This window comes from Ornithorhynchus anatinus, chromosome 2 (genome assembly GCF_004115215.2).
Source record: "Ornithorhynchus anatinus isolate Pmale09 chromosome 2, mOrnAna1.pri.v4, whole genome shotgun sequence".
Taxonomy (NCBI): Eukaryota; Metazoa; Chordata; class Mammalia; order Monotremata; family Ornithorhynchidae; genus Ornithorhynchus; species Ornithorhynchus anatinus.
Window position 1 is genome coordinate 108,955,997 of NC_041729.1, and position 22,553 is coordinate 108,978,549.

Sequence of the window (22,553 nt, forward strand, 5' to 3'; positions counted from 1 at the left end):
AAGCATTTAGTGCAGTGCTTTGCACATAGTAAGTGATCATAAATACCACTGACTGATTGAGACTGAAATGAGCAGCTAAAAAGGTAAGAGGAGAACCAGGAGAGGATGGTGTCAATAAAGACAAGATTGGATAATGTTTCCAGGACTAGGGGGTGGTCGATAGGGGAAGCAGAATAGCCTAGTGGAAAGAGCATGGGCCTGGAAGTCGGAGGACATGTGTTCTAATTCCGGCTCCACCACTTGTCTGCTGTGTGACTTTGGACAAGTCATGTCACTTCTCCATGCCTCAGTTACCTCATCTATAAAATGGGGATTAAGTCTGTGAGCCCCATGTGGGAAAGGGACCGTGTCCAATCTGATTACCTTGTGTACCTCAGCGCTTAGAATAGTGCCTGGCCCGTAGTAAACACTTAACAAATGCAGCAATTATTATTATTATTAGTGTTGAAGTGTGCTGAGAGGTCAAGGTGGATTAAGGTGAAGTAGAGGCTGTTGGATTTAACAAGAAGGAAATCATTTTTGGCCTTTGAGAGGGCAGTTTCAGTGAAGTGAAGGGGGTGGAAGCCAGTTTGGAGAGGGTCAAGGAGAGAATTGTATGCTTAGAAACTCTCTAATGAAGTTCAGACAAGAAAATTGCTGGGAAGGAAAAAAAAAAAACATGAATCAATAAGCAGAGGCCAATGGGGCAAGTCATTTAACTTTGTTGTGCACCAGTTACCTTATGTATAAAATAGGGATTAAGACCGTAAGCCCTATGTGAGACAGGGATTGTGTCCAGATAATCATGTATCTACCCTAGTGCTTAACAATGGCACTTGACACATTGTAAGCCCTTAAAAATACCATTAAAAAAAAGCAAACAAACAAAAACCTTAATCTAGGTAGACAAATGCTTTGGTGGTCTGGTCTAAGCACTTGGTATAAAGTTGCCTTATTCCCTAAACAATCCAGGCAAATACAACTCTGTCAGAAAATCTCTATTTGACTCTATCTGAATTTCTTTAAATTGTAGTATCAATTAAAGTCTAACTCTGGCCATTACTCTGTCTGGGAAACTCTCTCAACCTTGATTACCATGGCTTTTGAGAGCTTCTACTGGATCTTGGCCTCATTTAATAATAATAATGTTGGTATTTGTTAAGCGCTTACTATGTGCAGAGCACTGTTCTAAGAGCTGGGGTAGATACAGGGTAATCAGATTGTTCCACGTGAGGCTCACAGTTAATCCCCACTTTACAGATGAGGTAACTGAGGCCCAGAGAAGTGAAGTGACTTGCCCACAGTCACACAGCTGACAAGTGGCAGAGCTGGGATTCGAACTCATGACCTCCCAAGCCCAGGCTCTTTCCACTGAGCCACGCTGCAACCCACTTGGTTGTTTTGGGCTGAATTGGGTATGAGAAGTTCACCTGTTTTTCTTGCCCAGTGCATAAGAACAGGATGTACCCATTTGTTCAATCATTTTTATTGAGCACTTACTATGTACAAGGCATGTGACTCACAAAGCATGTGATTCTAACAATAGTTACCCCTATTTGCTAATGTGATCAAATAGCATTGCAATTTGTGACAATAATAAAGAATTCTGGATTTAAACAAATGTTAACATGCATATACTTAAAAAGAGTTATTCTCACCACAAACTTTGCCTATGTCCACTTGGTGCTCACCCAAATCCAGATGCATCAGCACTTCTAACTTTATAGTCAGATTTAAGTTCTTGCAATGTTTGCTGCTTGCCGCACCTGACTCTGAGTAAAGAGACAACAGGTGGCTATATGCCAGGCTTTGGATTAATTAATAATGGTATTTGTTAAGGGCTTACTATATGTCAGGCACTGTAGAAGGTGCTGGGGTGGATACAAGCAAATCGGGTTGAACACTGTCCCTGTCCCAAATGGGGCTCACAGTCTTAATCCCCATTTTACAGATGAGGTAATTGAGGCTTGGGCCTCAGAAGTGACTTGCCCAAGGTCATATAGCAGACAATTGACAGAGTCAGAATTAGAACCCATGGCCTTTAGATTCCGAAGCCCGGACATTTTTGAAGAGTGGGGAGATGTGCAGAAAATGTTTTAGAAAAATGATCTGGGCAAAAGAGTGAAGCATTACAGACTGGAGAAGGGAGAGACCAGGGGCAGGAAGATAAAGAGGTTGCTGGGGTAATCAAGGTGAATAACAAAAGTGCCTGGACTAGCATAGTAGCCATTTGGATGGAGAGCAAAGGGTTTGGTCTGGAAATATTGTCGCGGAAACACTAACTGGATATGGCGATAGAGTGGGGTGGCAGCATGGCTTAGTGGAAAGGGCATGACATTGAGTGACAGGAGAGCCAAGATCTACTACCAGCTCCGTTATTTGCCTGCTGTGTGACCTTGGGCAAGTCACTTCACTTCTCTAGGCTTCAGTTGTCTCATCTGCAAAATGGGGATAAGATGTCCATTCTCCTCCCATCTTAGACTGTGAGGTCCCTGGGGGACAGGGCCATGTTTACTCTGATAATCTTGTATCTACTCAACGGCTTGGGACATGGTATGCACTTAATGAATAATATTATTTATTATTACTGTTATTGATTATGGAGCGTGAAAGAAAGGAAGGCATCAAGGGTAATGCTAAGATGAGGAGTTCTGTTCTGGACTTAACTGAGTTTGAGATATCTGTGAGATATCCATGTACAAATGGCCCAGAAGAAGGAAGAAATGCGAGATCACAGTGGAGAGAAGTGGGGCTAGCAACTCATCAATATAGAGATGGATTAGCTCCCCAAGGAAGCGATTGTAGATGGAGAATAGAAGAGGGTCCAGAACTGAACCCTGAGGGACTCCTACAGTTGAAGATATGGGAGGCAGAAGAGCTAGAGAAAGCAACTAAGAATTGACCAGAGGTAGGAAAACCAAGGCTAAAACCATGGTGAAATGGTGTTTCCAGAAGAAGGGAATGGTCCACAGAGTCGAAGATAGGGCAAGGAAGATTAGAGTAAAGTAGAGCCAAATTAGGTTGGGTGATGAAGAGGTAATTGTGACCTTGGAGAAAGTGGTCTCAGTGGAGTGAAGAAGAAAGAATGTGAATTAAAAGGATTCCTCATTCTTTACTCTCCAGTTTATAATAATTTTTAAAAGATATTTGTTATGGGTTTACTATGTGTCAAGCAGTGCACTAAGAGGTTGGACACAGTCCATGTCCCAGCATGGGGCTCACATTCTGATTTATATTAATGTCTGCCTCCCCCTCTAGACTGTAAACTCATGGGCAGGGAATGTTTCTACCAACTCTCTATTTTATACCCTCCCAAATGCTTAGTTCACTCCTCTGCACACATAAAGTGCTCAATAAATGTGACTGACTGATTAATTAATCCCCATTTTATTGATGAGGTAACCAAGGTACAGAGAAATGAAGGTACTTGCCCAAGATAACACAATAGACAAATGGCAGAGCCAGAATTAGAACTCAAGACCTCTGACTCCCAGGCCTGCAGTCTTTCCACTAGGTCACACTGCTTCTCACAAAGATAACTGGGTTGGACACAGTCCCTGTTCCACAAAGAGCTCAAGTCTTAATCCACATTTTATAGATGAGGTAACTGAGGTGCAGAGAAGTGAAATGACTTTCCCAAGGTCACACAACAGACAAGTGGCAGAGCCAGGTTTAGAACCTAGGTCCTCTGATTCCCAGATCTGTGCTCTATCCACTAGACCATGTTGCTACTTGAATATTTATCAACATTTCCCCCTATAGAATTCTCCCACCTCAGTTTCACAGAACTTTCCCTTCCTTTAAAATGCTTCCCCAAACCACCTCCTCTAGGAGTCTTCCCTGATAATCTCCTGGGAATGTCTTTTCCTCGGCCACTTATTAGTGACTCACCCACCGATGTTTATGATTTGTGTCTACTCGTTACATTTTATTCTACTGATTTTTTAATCCATTTATATCTGCTCTCTTTCCCGGTAGACCATAATCTCCCCTAGGGCAGAGAAAATGTTTTAATCTTGTTCTGTGTGCCCTCAAGCACCCAGTACAGACCTCTGCACCCAGTAGCTGTTCTATCAATGCTGCTGACACAGATGTTGATAATCAGCGCTGCAACTATGCATTTTAGGGCCCAGGGAAGGAGAACTTCCCTCCTCGCCTCCACATCCCGACTACAAGGAATTTGATGAGTCCAAGGAGGGAGACAGTTCAAGGAGTGGAATGACTGAGCCAGCAGATAGCTCTGCTCTCTCTCTGCACGCCCACTTAACATGAGGGTTTCTAAATGCCAACTATTCTACCTCCTTGTCTTCAGATCTTCTTTCCAATTACTCGATCAATTAGTCAATCAGTGGTATTTATTAGTGCTGACTGTATGAAGAGCACTGCATAAGTTGCTTGAGAGAGTAAAATACAATAGAGCTAGAAGACACAACCCCTCTCAGGGTCACACCTGGAGAGTTTCCAATACTCTACCAGTCTCAACTATAGGAGGGAGAGTCAAGCAGAGCCATTTCCATTCCTATCTTGGGCAGTGGCTAGCGAATGGAAGGCGATTTGCTACAGGCCAAAAATCACCTGTGCTGGGCAGCAGCGGCATGGGAGAGAGTCGAGAGTGAAGATTAAAGTTTACTGCACGGGAGAAAGCAATGGTAAACCACTTATGGATAAACTTTATGGATACACTACCAGAATGATTGCAGATGGAGGTGGGGCGTACTGGGAGAGATGCGTCCATGGCATTGCTATGGCTCAGAGATGACTCGACAGCATAAGACAAGACGACAGGATGCCTTCGCTCAAGGAGCTAACAGTCTTTGTGTGCAGAGTTCCACATCCCTGGTTTGGGCATCGCTGACGGAATAGATTTCGGTTCAAGTCAAGTAGCAACAACCGAACACACATGGCACGGTAAACTGAGAAGCAGAGGTAGAAAAAACCAAGTTGAAATATATCTAAGGAAGAGAGGGGAGTAAATAAGCTGCACGACTTTGCAGAAAGAGCATGGGCCTGGGAGTCGGGGATCTGGGTTCTAATCCTGGCTCCACCACTTGCCTGCTAGGTGACCTTGGACAAGTCATTTAATTTCTCTGGGTCTCAGTTTCATCTGTAAAATACGTCTTCTACTTAGACCGTGAGCCCCAATGGGACAGGGATGACATCTATTCTGATGATCTTGTAACTGCCCCACTGATTCATACAGCACTTGGAACATAGTAAGCACTTAACAAATACCATTATTATGGCTAGTTATTATTGAACAAACTCCATAGATTTTGACCTTTTGGGAGCCAATCCTGAAATGCGGAGTTCTCTTGCCCCCCAGCCTCTCCTCTTGGGGCACATTGGTGACTGTTGGAGCCATGACAGACCTCAATGGGATCCCTTTGAAACGATTCAAGTCCTGGTTTTTTTTTATGGTGTTTGTTAAGTTTTTACTCTTCTCAGGCACTCTACTAAGTGCTGGGGTAGATACAAGCTAATTAGGTTAGACAAACTACCTCTCCCCACATGTGACTCACAGCCTTACTTATCATTTTATAGACAAGTTAACTAAAGCCTAAAGCTCGCCCAAGGTCATACAGCAGACAAGTGGCATAGCCGGGATTAGAACCCAGGTCCTTCTGACTCCCAGGCTTGTGCTCTGTCCACTGGGCCTCACTGTTTCTCTATCACTGAGGGCAGTAGACCTGACGAGTGCTACTCTTTTGACTGGATGGCACTGACCACTGCCGAGAGGTAAAGAGGGTTTTTGATTACAGAGAATTATAATAGTGGTACCTGTGATTTGCAGAGCACTTGGATTTTTCCAAAGCGTTTTCATGTCTATCTCATTTTATCCTTAGAACACAGGTGAACTAGGGAAAAGATGGGAGAATAATAGAGATGAGGACACTGAGGTTCAAAGATGCTAAATGATCAATCAATAGTATCTATTGATCATTGATTATGCAGAGCACTATACTAAGCCCTTGGGAAAGTATGGGGGAGTTGGTAGACATGATCCCTGCCCTCAAGGAGCTTGCAATCCAGTGGAGGAGACAGACATTAAAATAAATTATAGAAAGGGGGAAAGCAAGAGTGTAAAGCTATGTATTGGTTTAAGGGGAAGTGGGTGTGAATACCCAAGCCAGTCAGCCAGACAATCGAACTTATTGAGCACTTACTGAGAGCAGACCACTATACTAAGCACTTGGGAGGTACAATATAACAATAAACAGACACTGTCCCTGCCCAAAACTATCTTACAGTCTAGAGGAGCTTGGAGTCTCCAGGGCTTAAGTAATGTACAAGGACCCGAGTGTCAGTTACGGGGGAAAATGGAATTGAAGGGAGGATGAAAGATAAATGAAAGAAGGCTTCCAGGAAGAGATGGGAATTGCTCCAGGACCCAGGGCAGATAAAAGACAGAGCTGGGGCCGGAACCCAAGCCTCCGAACTCTCAGACCCACGCATTTTCCACAAGGTCAAAGACTAAATTGCTTAGGGGCAGATCGAACAGGTTGAACAGAGTGTAATGGTTGATTTCTGAGCTCCTTTCATCAACAACATCATCACCATCAATGGTATTTACTGAGCACTTAGATTGCGCAGAGCACTGTACTAAGTGCTTGGGAAGGTATAATATAAAGAGTTGGTATGATGCTTTTATTTTCCCAAAGTGGGCATTTGTGCATCAATTTGCATTTTATCATCAATTTGTGCATTTTATCCCCACCACATGCCTGAGGTATGGAGAGGCAGCTATTACTCTCCCCACTGTAAAGGTGAGGAAAGTGAGGTGCAGAGTAGTCAAGTGGCTTGCCGGAGGTCACTCAGCAGGCAAGCGGCAAAACTGGAACTGGTATCCAGGCCTCTTAACCCCTCAGACCCATAATCCTTCCATTAGACCAGGCTGCACGTAATGGGCAGAGAAGATATCTGCTAATTCTGTTGTAGTATACTCTCCCAAGCACTTAGTACAGTGCTCTGCACATAGTAAGCACTCAATAAAAATGACTGATGGATTGACCTCACTGACCATTGACAGTTTGGGTTTTTCCAGTCTCCAGATCTCCCTCCTCCCTGGCCCCAGGAATCCTCACAGCGGCCCCCAAAGTCCTGTCAGGATGTCAGCCAAGTGGCAAGAGCAGCATAGGAAGCTCCCAGCAATCCAGAGAAGAAGCTGCCAATCAGGTGAACTCCAGGTCAGTCAAGAGCCTTGCAGGAGAACGAAATCTCCTGATCAAAGATCTTATTTTTCAGGGGGTGAAGCAAATGACTTTTCAGCTAAACTGGATATAGTAGGGTCATAAATGAAAACGGTATGGTGGAGAACCTATGTGGCCCAGTGGAAAGGCCTAGGAGTCAGAGAGCTTGGGTTCTAACCCCACCTCTGCCACTTGCCCGCTGTATGATCTTGAGCAAGTTACTTAATTTCTCTGAGCCTCAGTTTTCTCAACTGTAAGATAGGGATTAAAGGCCTGCTCTCCCTCCTACTTAGACTGTGAGCCTCTAGATCTGATCTGATTAACTTGTAACTGCCCCAGCATTTAATACAGTCCTTGGCACATGGTACGCACTTAACAAATACCACAACAATAACAATAATAATAACAATTCTAGTTTTTATTACTAGGATTTGGTGGTTTGAGGGTCAAAGATTGTCTTGGCCTGGGAAGACTAGGTTCCAGTTGCATTTCATTGGGCTGCTTGGGATTTCCCCCGCATCATCAGGCATGACCCAGTCCCGACAACGGGCCTGCCTAGAGCTCCATACAAATGATGACAGTTATCCATAAGAAAGCTAAGAGCAGACGGCACCTGCACTTTTTCTGTGCCTCTCTCCCTCCCCCTGCCACCCCTCCCGAAAGAAGCCATCTTCCATCATTTGGGCCAGGCACCACATTTCTGGATCCTGATAGTTCTGCTGTCTCCTACCTTGCCTCCCTCCCAAAAAGCTACCAGAGGGGGACCTCAGGGCTATACCTTGATCATAATAATGATAATAATAATAATAATAATGGCATTTGTTAAGCACTTACTATGTGCAAAGCACTGTTCTAAGCGCTGGGGAGGATACAAAGTGATCAGGTTGTCCCACGTGGGGCTCACAGTCTTAATGCACATTTTACAGATGAGGTAACTGAGGCACAGAGAAGTTAAGTGACTTGCCCAAAGTCACACAGCTGACAAGCGGCAGAGCCGGGATTTGAACCCATATGGCCTCCACTAAGATATTCAGAGGGTCCCAAAAGGGAGTTAGAATTGGTCAGAAGGCATCTTTGTATTTGCATGCCATCTGAATATGCTACAAAGAGGTAGTGCCTTCTATCTGTTAGTGATATTCAAGTTCAAATGGTGTTTGTTTAGCCCTTACTTTGTGCTAGGCACTGTACTATGCGCTGGGGTAAATACAAGGTAATCAGGTTAGACAAAGTCCCTGCCCCACATGGGGCTCACATTCTTAATCCTCCTTTTCCAGTTAACTAAGGTACAGTGAAGTGACTTGTCCAAGGTCACACAGCAGACCAGTAGCAAAGCCAGAATTAGAACCCAGGTCCTTTTGACTCCCAGAGCCGTGCTCTAACTACTAGGCAACACTGCTTCTCTATCACCGAGGGAAGTCGACCCTACAAGTGCTTAGGATTTCATTTTCTTCTTTCTTTTTTCCCCTCTCTTTGTCACCAGTGATAACTGTCTTATCTTATGCTGTCGAGTCATTTTCGACCCATAACACCCCTCCTCTGTCTGCAAACGTTCTGGAGTCTATGTATGGGTGAGTTTTGACTTGTAGCAGATGGCCTTCCACTCGCTTGCCACTGGCCAAGCTAGCAATGGAATGGGTAGGCCTCTGCTTGCCTCTTCCTCTTGTAGCCGAGACTAGTAGAGTACTAGAAACTCTCCAGGTGCCATCCTGAGAGGGATGATAACTGACCCAAATCCATTAAACCAAAAGACTGAGAGAAGGATAGTGGGACAATAAGAGCAAGGAAGCAGAAAGTTACCACCCTCATCCTCTTGCCAACCTTCACTGCGCCAAAGAATACACTTTACATTTTACTTTTCATCAGCTTCAGAGGGATTAGCCTTCATCAATTCAGCTCAAAAAAAAAATACACCAAGGTGCTGAAATTGTTGAGTTCAGCCTAACCCCTTTTTTGTGCTTTACCCAGGCAAAGAGACCATGAAATCAAGCACCAGAATCCTGCACAATTAGTAAATGGAGGGACAATGAAAAGCCTATTAATAAACTTGAGACAGACTTAATACCACATAATTGGTACGCTTGAACCAAAGGCAGAAGAAAACATGTAATTAAATTTGAATACATTAGGCAGAGATAAAAATGATCTAATAATAGCTCAATCTGTCCTAAACAGAAAGATTATAAAATGCCATCCTTTGGTTTGGGACAAGGAGAGGAGGCAGAAGGAAAAATATTCAAGAACAGGAGTGAAGTGCTAACTCACCCATCTAATCCTGGACGGGCACAGAATCTTTTTACTCTGTCATGGTGACCACAGAGAATACAGGGAAGAAGTGTTGGTCTGTGTCTAATCTCATACCGCCCTTTGCTATCATTTAACTCTCACATTAAAATCTACTGCCAAATCCTGCTGGTTCTCCTGCATATCTTCCTGTTCCATCCTTTCCACTCCACCTAAATTACTTACCTTCCTCCTCCCTCTCCCCCTGCCCCCACCTTCCAGTACAGGTTCTGGTCAGTCTGGTCAGTTGCAAGTAGTGAAAGAGTTGGGGGAAAAAGTCAGTTAAAATATGTGAATTCTCATACTCTTCTCCATGGTAGCCAAGGGAAACAGCATGTCTTAGTGAATAGGGCACAGGCCTGGGAGTCAGAAGGACCTCGGTTCTAATCCCCGCTTCACCATTTATCTGTTGTGAGACCTTGGGCAAGTCAATTCACTTCTCTGTGCCTCAATTACCTCATCTGTAAAATGGCCATTATGACCATGAGCCCCATTTGGGACAGGGATGGTGTCCAATCTGATGCTTATTCATTCATTCATTCATTCATTCAATAGCATTTATTGAGCACTTACTATGTGCAGAACACTGTACTAAGCACTTGGAATGTACAAATCAGTAACAGATAGAGACAGTCCCTGACCTTTGACGGGCTTATAATTACTCCAGAACTTAGAACAGTGCTTGACACATAGTAAGTGCTTTACAAATTCCATTTTTTAAAAAGTAATAATAATGATGGTATTTGTTAAGCGCTTACTATGTGCCAGTCACTGTACTAGGCACCGGAGTGATACAAGCAAATCGAGTTGGACACAGTCCCTGTCCCACATGGGGCTCCCAGTCTCAATCCTCATTCTACAGATGAGATATCTGAGGCACAGAGAAATGAAGTGACTTGCCCATGATCACACAGCAGACAAGTGGCGGAGTCAGGATTAGAACCCAGGTCCTTCTGATTCCCAGGTCTGTACTCTATCCACAATGCCATGCTGCTTCTCTACTTAGACTGTCAGCCCCATAGGGCACCTGATCATCTTGTATCTACTCCAGTGCTTAGTACAGTGCTTGGCACATAATAAACATTTAACAAATACTATAATTATAATAATATTAAGAACCATATTTCCCCAGAAGCCGCCATTCACCAATCTCCTTAAAGTCAAATCTACTGGGCTCTATTATGTTCTATTCCTCTTTGACCATTCTTCCTCCTGCATCGCTATGGACTTTTTTCTCCTTGAACCATTTTTAGCCCTTGGTTTTATGAATACAGTACTCAACTGGCACTCCTCCTAGTACCTAGTACGCTGCTCCAAGAAGCAGCGTGGCTCAGTGGAAAGAGCATGGGCTTTGGAGTCAGAGTTCATGAGTTCGAATCCCAGCTCTGCCACTTGTCAGCTGTGTGACTGTGGGCAAGTCACTTAACTTCTCTGTGCCTCAGTTCCCTCATCTCTAAAATGGGGATTAAGACCGTGAGCCCCACGTGGGACAATCTGATTCCCCTGTGTCTACCCCAGCGCTTAGAACAGTGCTCGGCACATAGTAAGCTCTTAACAAATACCAACATTATTATTATTCCTACTTCACTGACTGTTCCCTCTCAGTCCGGATTTCTCTTACACCTCGAATTCCCTAACTGTGGGTTAGCTGGGTTGTAGGACTCCATCTCTTCTCACTCTCCACTCACTCAGTAGGTTCATCTGCTCCCATAGCCTCAACTATCCCATAGTGAAGTGGATAGAGCATGGGCCTAGGAGTCAGAAGCTCATGGGTTCTAATCCTGGCTCCGCCACTTGTCTGCTGTGTGACCTTGCACAAGTCACTTCACTTCCCTGTGCCTCCGTTACCTCATCTGTAAAATGGGGATTGAGACTGTGAGCCCCATATGGAACAGGGACTGTGTCCAACTCAATTTGTTTGTATCCGCCCCATTGCTTAGTATAGTGTCTGGCACATAGTAAGCGCTGAACAAACACCATAATTATTATTGTTATTATTATAATTATTAACTACTACCTCTACATGGACAACTCTCAAAATCAACCACTTCATCGCCAACCTCTCACTTGATCAACAATTCCATGTTTCCTCTTCCCTCTAGCACATTGTTGAGCACATATGCTATGCATGGCACTGTACGATATGCTGGAGAAAGTTACAAAGATGCTGAATCAGTCATGGGCTCTGGCTTAGAGTCTAGGAGTGGGGAAGGAAGAGGAAGATACAAAAAGGAAAGCAATGACAGTTGAGAACTTTCTCAGTTACCTCCCTTCAAGGTTTTATGATGTTTAGTGAAGGAACGTGACTAAGTCTAGGAGATTAAAAAAAAAAAGAGTCAAACCCTACAGCTCAGGGAACATGTCTACCACCTCCATTGTACTGTACTCCCCCAAGTGCTTAGTACAGTGCTCTGCACACAGTAAGCACTCAATAAACATCATTGATTGATTGAAACAAAAGTATCTTAAGTGTCACTCAAGTAGCGCTCGACAAATTATTAAAACAGCAGCATATAAACCCCAAAATGGTGTGGCGATTCTGAGATAGCTCTATTCTGGGCATTACTTTTGCTAAACAAAGAACCTTAGTTTGGAAGCACAGATGCCTGGAAGAGCAGCATGGCTGTCGAACTGTTTTTTGCTCTTTATAGAAGCAGCAGCCGAACTATATAGCAACTTCTCTTCCCATAAAGAGTGCTAGAAAATTCCTTCATCCTATTGAAAGACAAGAGACACCACTGACAGATTGTCGGGAATATATAGGCAGCTATCTTTTCCATTTAGCCTTTACATAGTTGCTTCCATACTCATCTGTCAGGAGAGGAAAACTTACCCGGGATGAGGATGAAAAGTTTTCAGCCTCCTGGGTTTCTGAGCTATAAATATCTGTGGAGTCAGCTACCATCCATGTGTAGGAGATGGGGGAATGATGAAGAAAGCAGGAAACTCTAGTGACAAAAACAGAAAATTTCTGCTGTGAGTAGGATTCCAATTATTTTCCACCCTTTTCTGTAGGCCCCATGATGCAGGCTTCTTACAGTCTACCTTCTCACCAAATGATCGGCAAGGAGTTACCGTTTTCCCTCTTGTTGTGCTTACTGTGGTGGCTGTGATCCCAGCACCTGAAGGCGACAAGAGAAGGCCCAGATTCACTCCTTTGCCACCAGGTACCGTCAACAAGAAGTGTTACACTTTCCCAACCTTCAAAGTCTTAATAAAATCACTTCTCCTCCAAGAGAAGGCCTCCAAGAGACCTTCTCCAACTAGGTCCTCATTTCCCCTACTCCCTTTCCTGTTTGCATTGTCTGTGCACTTGAATCTGTATACTTTAAGGACTTGATATTCACCCTACCCTCAGTCCTCCAGCATTTATGTAATGTGGCCTAGTAGATTGATAGAGCACGGGCCTGGGGGTCCGAAAGACCTGAGTTCTAAGGCCGGCTCCGCCTCTTGTCTGCCATATGACCTTGGGCCACTCAATAATAATTAATAATGTTGGTAAGTGTTAAGTGCTTACTATGTGCAGAGCACTGTTCTAAGCTCTGGGGTAGATAGAGGTTGCCCCACATGAGGCTCACAGTCTTCATCCAATTTTACAGATGAGGTAACTGAGGCCCAGAGAAGTTAAGTGACTTGCCCACAGTCACACAGCTGACAAGGGGCAGAGCCCCATGTGGAACCTGATTCCATGTGGAGCCCCATATGGAATCATGTGGAACCTGAGTCTCTTGTATGTAACCCCAGCATTTAGAATAATAATAATAGTAATGATGATGGCATTTGTTAAGCGCTTACTATGTGCCGAGCACGGTTCTAAGCGCTGGGATCGATACGAGGTAATCAGGTTGTCCCACGAGGGGCACACAGTCTTAATCCCCACTTTACAGATGAGATAACTGAGGCACAGAGAAGTGACTCGCCCAAAGTCACATAGCTGATCAGTGGCAGAGCCAGGATTAGAACCCACGATTCCTGACTCCCAAGGCCGTGCTCTTTCCACTAAGCCATGCTGCAGAACAGTGCCTGGTACACAGTAAGCACATAAATACCATTTTTAAAAATCCAAAGTTTATTTTAATGTCCATCACTCCCCTTTAGACTGTAAGCTTGTTGTGGACAGGGAAAGTGTCTACCAGTACTGTTGTCTCATAAAACCCCAAGGCCAGAGTTCAGTGCTCTGCCCACGGTAAGCACTCAGTAAATTCCATTAATTGATTGATTCCCTTTCCAGCCTCTGAATCTTTTCAGCTGTGGGTCAACTGAAAGAAAAGTTTGAATGAAAAGTGGAATGGGATTGATTGAGCCTTCCAGGATACTGCTGGGCCAGTATTGTTTGTTGTTATATTGAACTCTCCCAAGCGCTTAGTACTGTGATTCGCACACAGTAAGTGTTCAATAAATACGATTGAATGAACAAGTGAATGGTGATAGATTCAATCACAAGTCCCACCCCAGGTTGGCTCCCCGAACCCCGTCCTGGTTCAGTGCCATGAGGTGAGGATGACCACTTCTACAGGTTAGCTCTTCCCCCTCCATTCTCACCGTGCGGCTGGGAAGACTTTGTGGGCAGCCCTATCCACGACTCAACATTTCGCAAATGATCCTTCAAAATAATTATCCATCAGTGGCATTTATTGAGCATTTACTGTGTGCAGGGAGCACTGTACTGAGCACTTGGGAGAGTACAGTACAAGAGAGGTTGTAGACATGATCTCTGCCCACAAGGAGCTAACCGTCTAGAGACCCCCTTTGCCCTAAGGGAAAACCATCAATCAATCAGTGATATTTATTGAGTGCTTACTATGTGCAGATCACTGTACTAAGTGCTAGGGAGACACTTAGTACAACACAACTTGGTTGGCAGACATGTTCCCTGATCAAAATGAGCTTACAGTCTAGAGGACAGGAAATAGGAAATGGGCCGGGGAATATCACAAATGGCAAATAGGACTTCTTGAAAGTTTTCCTCACCAAAAACAGATTGTGTTAGTTCTAGTGGATGCTTCGAGGAAAACATACATACAATTTTTCTCAACATATGGAACACTGAGGAGATCTCAAGAATGCCTCTGCCATCTCCACCTTCAATAAGAAAAAGGAAAGAGATCAGGTTGGGACAATTATCACTGCCAACAAGATCCTAGCCAGGGTGGGCCTGGATCAGTTACTAAAGAATTCCTTTAACTGAAAGCTCCTGAAATCACAATGTGGTTTCAGACCATTTGGCCACTTGTCTGACGTGTGATCTTGGGCAAGTCACTTGACTTCTCTGTGCCACAGTTACCTTGTCAGAAAAATGGGGATTAAGATTGTGAGCCCCATGTGGAACATGGACTGCGCCCAACCTTTTACGTACCCCAGCACTTAATATAGTGTTTGGCACATTGTAAGTGCTTAATGAATGCCATTTTTTTTTAAAAAAGACCACAGAATGGCACAGCGGGCATGATGATAATAATTGTGCTATTTTTTAAGCTTAACAAATACCATAAAAAAAGAAAGTAGCACCCAGCATTGCAAGTCTCAAAACATATCAATACAACAATGGATGGAATTTTTGTTTGCACGATTTGACATAGATTATGTCTCCACATTGACCTACTTCATAGGGGAATTTCATCGTCAGGGATATCTTCTCAAAAAACGACAGCTGCACTGAGCACTGCACTGCCCTGCTCTTTGTATCTGACTGGTCTTCCTGAAGGTAGTCTGGACCCAAGTAGGGGAGCCAAATGGATTTCTCTGTAATAATAATAATAATAATAATAATAATTATGGTAATTATTAAGCGCTTACTATGTGCTGAGCACTGTTCTACACGCTGAGGTAGATACAGGGTAATCAGATTGCCCCATTTGAGGCTCACATTTTTTAATCCCCATTTTTATAGATGAGGTAGATGAGGCACAGAGAAGTTAAGTGACTTGTCCAAGGTCACACAGCAGACAAGTGGTGGAGACAGGATTAGAACCCACGACCTCTGACTCCCAAGCCCAGGCTCTGTAGAGCTCCAGGCCCTAAGGACTTCTTCAAGTAGTAGTGGTTGTAATAGTACTTATTAAGCAATTACTGTGTGCAGAGCAATGAAGTAAGCACTGGGAAGAAGAAAACTACTCAGGTGAGAATTAGATGTGGTACCTGGCCTTCCGGAGGGTTACAATCCAGTCAGTCAATTATATTTATTGAGCACTTACTGTGTGCGGAGCACTGTACTAAGCACTTAAGAGAGTACAATATAACAATAAGCAGACACATTTCCCTGCTCATAACGAACTTAGAGCGGGAGACAGACATTGATATAAATAAATAAATTACAGATATGTACATTAGTGCTGTGGGGCTGGGAGGGGGAAATGAATAAAAGGAGCAAGTCAGCATGGCACAGAAGGGAGTGGGAGAAGAGGAAAGGGAGGCTTAGTCAGGGAAGGCCTCTTGGAGGAGATGTGCTTTCAATAAGTCTTTGAAGCAGGGGTGGGGAGAGTCTCTAATAAGGCAGGAAGGGATTTGGTGCAAACCTAATAGAAAAGATGGAATACTATGAATGCAAAACAGCATGTAAAAGATAAAGCCCTAGATACATTTTTCCTCATCCAACACAGTCTTTTCTTTCAGGATTCATACTGATGGTCTTCCCAAATGCTCCCTTTCATGTCAGGATCGGGGGACTGTTTTGAATCAAGGATCATACATGAGTTTTACCACTCCACTACTACTAATAATATTAGTGGCATTTGTTAAGCACTTACTATGTTCCAGGCACTGTTCTAAGCAGTGGAGTGGATACAAGCAAATCAGGTTGGACATAGTCCTTCTCCCATGTTGGGCTCACAGTCTAAATCCCCATTTTACAGATGAGGGAACTGAGGCCCAGAGAAGTGAAGTGACTTGCCCAAGGTCACACAGCAGACAAGTGGCAGAGAGCCAGTCACATAAAGTATGGGTGTGATGGGCAGGTGCCAGGATAGGGTGGTGAAGACCAGCCTCCTGCCCCTTGGTGTCAAGATTGTCCTAGCTAAGAAGGCAGGAAGACTTGGGGAAAGGGGGTAAGAGAGGCAGAAGTAGCTGAATATCTGCCCCTGGCAGTTACTCAGTCAATGAGGTTGCTGTCCACTTGATTCCCCCCACAGCAGACCGGGTTTTGTTCAACATCCCTAACTCTGTCCTTTGGCTACCTGCTCGCCCATGAATTTATCTAAATCCCACTGATATTTTCTGCTGCACAGCTTCCTGTAGGAATGGATTTCACATATGTACCCCCATGCTGGCTGGCCAATCTAGGTTCAAAACAACTCAACGGGGAAATCTTGATCTAGTCCTCCCAGAAAACGAAGTCTTATCCTGGAAATATTTTCAACGTCACCTGGTCAGACTTCAAAAGTTGTCCTCATCAAGCACCTTTTGGAGGAACAATCTCCAGGGTTTTCTTTCATATAAAGTCACTGATTTCCTACTGCAACCCAAACAGCATACTTTGCTCCTCTAATTGCCAACCTACTCAACGTACCTTGATCTTGTCTATCTCACCACTCACCCTCTTGTCCATGTTATCTCTCAGACCTGGAACTCTCTCCCCCTGCATATCAGGCAGACCACCACTCTTCCTGCTTCAAAACCTGCTTTCAAAACCATCCTAAAATCACATCTCTTCCAAGGGGCATTCCCCAGCTGTGTTCTCATTTCCCCTACTTCCTCTTTTCTGTGTTGCTATTAACTTTGTTCCGTACCCTTTAGGCACTTGATATGCATCCCTCCCTCAGAACTATGTACCTATCCTTATTCTCGGCCATTTCTCCTAACCATAATTCATTTTTAATATCCGTCTCTATACTATAAGCTCTTTGTGGGCAGGGAACATGCCACCAACTATATTATATTGCCTAAGTACTAAGTACAGGTCTCACTAAATTCCACTGATTGATCTAAGACAAAATTAAGCACATTTGCAGCTTTAGGAAAACACAATGCAATCTTTCTGAATGATAATCATAAGCTATGAGAAGAAATAATTCAGTTGGATAGGTTCTTGAGCCTAAAAATAAAATAATTAGTAAGTAGTCATTTCCTGGACAATGACCCAATGGCCACATTAATTTGGAGGGAAAACAAGGTGAAACTCATGATTTCTGAAATACTAATGCACAGGGAAAAGCCTTGACTTGCACGGTTTGCCAGTCAACCATTTTTCTTTTAGTACTGCAACTGATTACTAGTTGGATTTCGTTTTATGATATTTGTTCAGCGCTTACTATGTGCCAAGCACTGTACTAAGCTGTGGGGTGGGTACAACCTAATCACATCCCACATGGGACTCGCAGCTTTAATCCCCATTTTACGGATGAGATATGTGAAGCACAGAGGCGTTAAGTGACTTGCCCAAGGTCACGCAGCTGACAAATGGAGCTGGGATTAGAATCCAGGTCACACTGACTCCTGGGCCGTGTTCTATCCAGGCAATTCTGACTCCCAGGCCCGTGCTCTATACACTAGGCCATGCTGCTTGTCGAAATTCAATCACTGTCGGATGAAACAATACAGTCAGATAACATGGCTCAGGGATGTGCCCTTTGTTCTCCATTTCTCTCCAGTAATCATGAGAATCAACAGCTCTCTGAATGCCCAGCACAGGTTCTCGGCCTCCGATACCAATCAATCGATCAACCATATCTATTGAGCGCTTACTGTGGGCAGAACACTGTACGAAGCGCTAGCCCAGACAGGTCCCGAAAGTGATGATGCTATTTGTTAAGCGCTTACTACGTGACAAGCACTAAGCATTGGAGTTGATACGAGGTAATCAGGTTGTCCCACGTGGGGCTCACAGTCTTCGTCTTATTTGAGAAGCAGCGTGGCTCAGAGGAAAGAGCCCGGGCTTGGGAGTCAGAGGTCATGGGTTCTAATCCCAGCTCTGCCACTTGTCGGCTGTGTGACTGTGGGCAAGTCACTTAACTTCTCTGTGCCTCAGTTCCCTCATCTGTAAAATGGGGATTAAGACTGTGAGCCCCACGTGGGACAACCTGATTCCCCTATGTCTACCCCAGCGCTTAGAACAGTGCTCGGCACATAGTAAGCGCTTAACAAATACCAACATTATTATTATTATTAATCCCGGCTCTGCCGCTTGTCAGCTGTGTGATCTTGGGCAAGTCACTTCACTTCTCTGTGCCTCAGTTACCTCATCTGTAAAATGGGGATGAAGACTGTGTATCTACCTTGTATCTACCCCAGCGCTTAGAACAGTGGTTGGTATATAGTGAGCGCTTAACAAATACCAACATTATTATTATTATTGTTATCCCCATTTTACAGATGAGGGACCTGAGGCACAGAGAAGTTAAGTGACTTGCCCAAAGTCACACAGCTGCTGAGTTGCTGGAGCTGGGATTAGAACCCACGACCTCCGACTCCCAAGCCCGGGCTCTTGCCACTGAGTCACGCTGCTTCTCCATGGCTCAGCATACTGACGGGCTCAGATCATCATTCATTCCACCGTATTTATTGAGCCCTTACTGTGTGCAGAGCACTGTTCTAAGAGCATCGGATCCCCGAAGCAGGACCCGCTCTCTGAGATCCCTCTAGACCGTGAGCTCTTTGTGGGCAGGGATCGTCACCGTTTATTGCTCTGTTGTACTTTCGCAAGCGCTTAGCACAGTATCCTGCCTATAGTAAGCGCTCAACGAATACGATGGAATGAATGACTTCTCTCGGTAGGCTAGGAGAGTTGGTCGCGTAAGCTCCCTGGCGCATCCCCCACCCTCCATCATATAACGAACCTCTCGATTTTTCAGGCCTATTTAGCGGTCCCCGGTCCTGTCGGGTCCGTTCCTGTCCCGCCCCGTCCCGGAGGGAATCCCGGGCCCCGAGGATGGGCGCAGGCCCTGGGGGGGGGCCCGGGTCCCCCCCCAATCCCGGGGCTGGGGGCGCGCCATACACTCGGCTTGGATGCTGCCCGGGATGGGCATCAGCCGCCCCGGAGGACGGAGGGGGAGGACGAGGAGGAGGGAGAGGAAGAGGGGGAAGAGAGGAGGAGGAGGGGGAGGAGGGGGAGGAGAGGAGGGGAGAAGAGGGGAAAGAGGAGGAGGAGGGGAAGGGGGAGGAAAGGAAGAAAGGAAAGAGGAAGGGGAGGAGAGGAAGGAAAGGAAGAGGGGAAAGAGGAGGAGGAGGGAGGGGGGAAGAGAGGGGGAGAAGGGGAAGAGGGGGAAGGGAAAGGGGAGGAGAGGAGGAGGAGAGGGAAGAGAGGAGGGGGAAGAAGGGAAAGAGGAGGAGGAAGAGAGGAAAGGGGGAGGAGAGAAGGAGGAGGAGGAGAGGATGGGGGAAGGAGAGGATGGGGGAAGGGGGGAAGGGGGGAGGAGGAGGGGAAGAGGAAGGAGGAGGAGAGGGAGGGGAAGAGGGGAAAGAGGAGGAGGAAGAGAGGAAAGGGAGAGGAGGAGGGGAAGGAGAGAAGGGAGGAAGAGGGGAAAGGGGGGAGAGGGGGAGGAGGAGGGGGAAGAGAGAGGAGGAAGAGGGAGGAGAGAGGAGGAGGGGGAAGAGGGAAAAGAGGGCGAGGAAAGGAGGAGGAGGGAGAGGAGGAGGGGAAGGAGAGGAAGGGGGAAGAGGGGAAAGAGGAGGAGGAGGAAGAGAAGAGTAGGGGAGGAGAGGAAAAGGAGGAGGGAGAGGCGGGGGAAGAGGAGGAGGTAAGAGAAGAGAGGAGGAGGGGAGAAGAGGAAAAGGAGGAGAGAGAGGAGGAGGGGAGAAGAGGAAAAGGAGGAGAGAGAGGAGGAGGGGAAGGGGGGGTGGGGAGGGGAAGATGGGAAAGAAGAGGAGGAAGGAGGGAGGGCGGGGCTACATCCCATTAGCCCTCTGCTGCGGCCCGGGCCTCCGACCCCCCCAACCCCCCATCCCTCGGGCTCTTACCGGCCTTGCGGGGGCAGGGACCAGGGGGCAGGGGCAGGGGGCACGGTGGGTCCGGGCGGCGGGGCCAAGGGAGACCCAGGGGGGCGCCAAGCCCGATGCTCCGGAACCCCCAAGCCCACCAGCACCCGCAGGAGCTGGAGGAAAAGGAGCAAAAGGAGGAGGAGGATGGGGAGGAGAGACAGGGGGAGGGGGGAAAGATGGGGAGAGAGGTGGGGGGGACTAGAGGGAGGAGGGAGAAGGGAAGGCGGATGGGAGGGGAAGGGGAGGAGGAGGAGGGAGAAGGGAAGGAGGAGGAAAGGGAAAGGGAAGGAGGAGGAGGAAGGAGTGGGAGGAAGGGGAGGAGGAGGAGGGAGAAGGGAAGGAGGAGGAAAGGAAAAGAGAAGGAGGAGGAGGAAGGAGTGGGAGGAAGGGAAGGAGGACGAGGGAGAAGGGAAGGAGGAGAGAGAGGGAAGGGAGAGAGGAGGGTAAGGAAGAGGGAGGGAGAGAAGGAGGGAAAAGAGAGGGTAAGAAGGTGGGTAAGGGTAAGGAGGGTAAGAAGGGAGGAGGAAGGAAGGAAGGACTGGCGACAGTCTCCGTTACTCCCCCTGCAGAGATCCCGGGAGGGGCCACGGGGATCCCACCCTTCTCAACGGTTTCCCCCGGGCATCCACATCCCCCTGGGGACCCTGAGGGTACTGGGGCGGGACAGAGGGGGAGGGAGAGAGGCCTGGAGGGGAGGGTCTAGACTGTAAGCTCCTTGAGGGCAGGGAATGTGTCTATTTTTTGTTGTATTCTATTCTCGCAAGCACTTAGTACAGTGCTCTGCACACGGTAAGCAAGCAATAAATACAACCGAATAAAGGGAGTGAATGCTACCATCTCCTCAGCATCAGCATCAACCCTAGTGTCCCCCCTTACCCCATCCCCTGCTAGCTCGGGGGTCTGAGAAGCCAAGGGCAACCCAGGGTGCCAGCCTCATGGGTGTGGGAGAGACTAGAGGTTAGTCATGGGGCATGAGGAAGAGGGCAAATAGTTGGACAAGTAGACTTTAGGGTGGTCGGGGGTGGAAAAACTTCCACATGAGGAGACTGAAAAGGGCTCTGGAGGCCCGGAAACAGGAACATTGAAGGGGAAAGGGGTGGGAGTTTAGGGAACCGGGAGTGCCAGGGGAAGGGGAGAAAAACACAGAATTACTCTTCCCCAAATCCCACAGCACCAGGAGGAGGGGTCACAGACAGAAGATAAGGTTGGATGAGATTCACCATCAAGAAGTCCTAGAGTGAAAATTAGCTGTCTTGGGCTGCTTGGTCCATTCCTAACTATGAGGGTGGATGTCCAGGGTGGCAACCTCCAAGGTGTCCTGTCAAAGGCAGAGTCCCAGACTGCACTGGCCTTGGGGCTGACCCAGAACAGAGCTCTATATTCTTATGTATTACATGCACACATCAGTTATCTCAGGTTTGAGATTGGCAGCAATTGATTTGGGCATCTCCTCCCAGTAGACTGTAATCTTGTGGGGAGTGAATGTGTCTGCTAACTCTATAGTACTATACTCACCCAAGAGCTTAGTTCAGTGCTCTGCACATAGTTAATCCTCAATAAATACCACTGATGATGATAATGATGATGATGAAGATGTATCTGGAAAGAATTCTGAGACAACTGGGACAATACAGATCTGACCTAGTGTAGCCCTACCAACTAGAGGAATAGTTTTCACTAGGATTTACCAATGGGCATGCAATAGAGAGGTTAGCCAATGATAACTCACATGAAAATCTGCACAATGGCGGAAGGTGGTCTCAGTGCCCTGTGGTATGGAGTCTAAAGTTCAATACTTTTCAGAACCAATCAATCCATCAGTGATTTCTATTGAGCACTTCTGTAGAGCACTATACTAAGAACTTGGAAGAATATAATAAAATGGTTCAATAAATCAATCATATGTAACTGTAAGCCCTCTCTAGGCTGTAAACTCAATGTGGGCAGGTGGACGCTTCTACCAACTCTAACAAGTGGTTATATTGTACTCTCTCAAGCATTTAGTACAGTGGTTCTCCACACAGTGAGTGCTCAATAAATACAACTGATTGATTGAAAGCTTACTGTGTGCAGAATCACTATACTAAGTCCTTGGAAGAGCACAGTATAACAGAGTTGGTAGACACATTCCTTGCCCACAAGGAGTTTACACGAACTGATGTTATTGGTCAGCACTGCTTGATCTTTCTTTTTACT

General features: G+C 46.0%; 1 protein-coding gene and 1 non-coding gene across 3 annotated transcripts in view; both read right to left on the reverse strand.

The window, feature by feature from the left end:
• Nucleotides 1-19,425, reverse strand: part of GPR45 (G protein-coupled receptor 45) — a 37,062-nt gene extending 17,637 nt beyond the window's left edge. For both annotated transcript variants that reach the window (XR_005659785.1, XM_029048759.2), the window contains exons 1-2: nt 19,217-19,425; nt 12,280-12,394 (exon numbers count right to left, since the gene is read on the reverse strand). The gene's annotated coding sequence lies outside the window, so the exon portion shown is untranslated. The remainder of the gene's footprint in view (nt 1-12,279; nt 12,395-19,216) is intronic.
• On the reverse strand, nt 8,745-8,882 carry LOC114809723. The gene has a single exon (XR_003757500.1). It is a non-coding gene; the product is annotated as a small nucleolar RNA SNORA7 (small nucleolar RNA).
• Nucleotides 19,426-22,553: the final 3,128 nt, after the last annotated feature.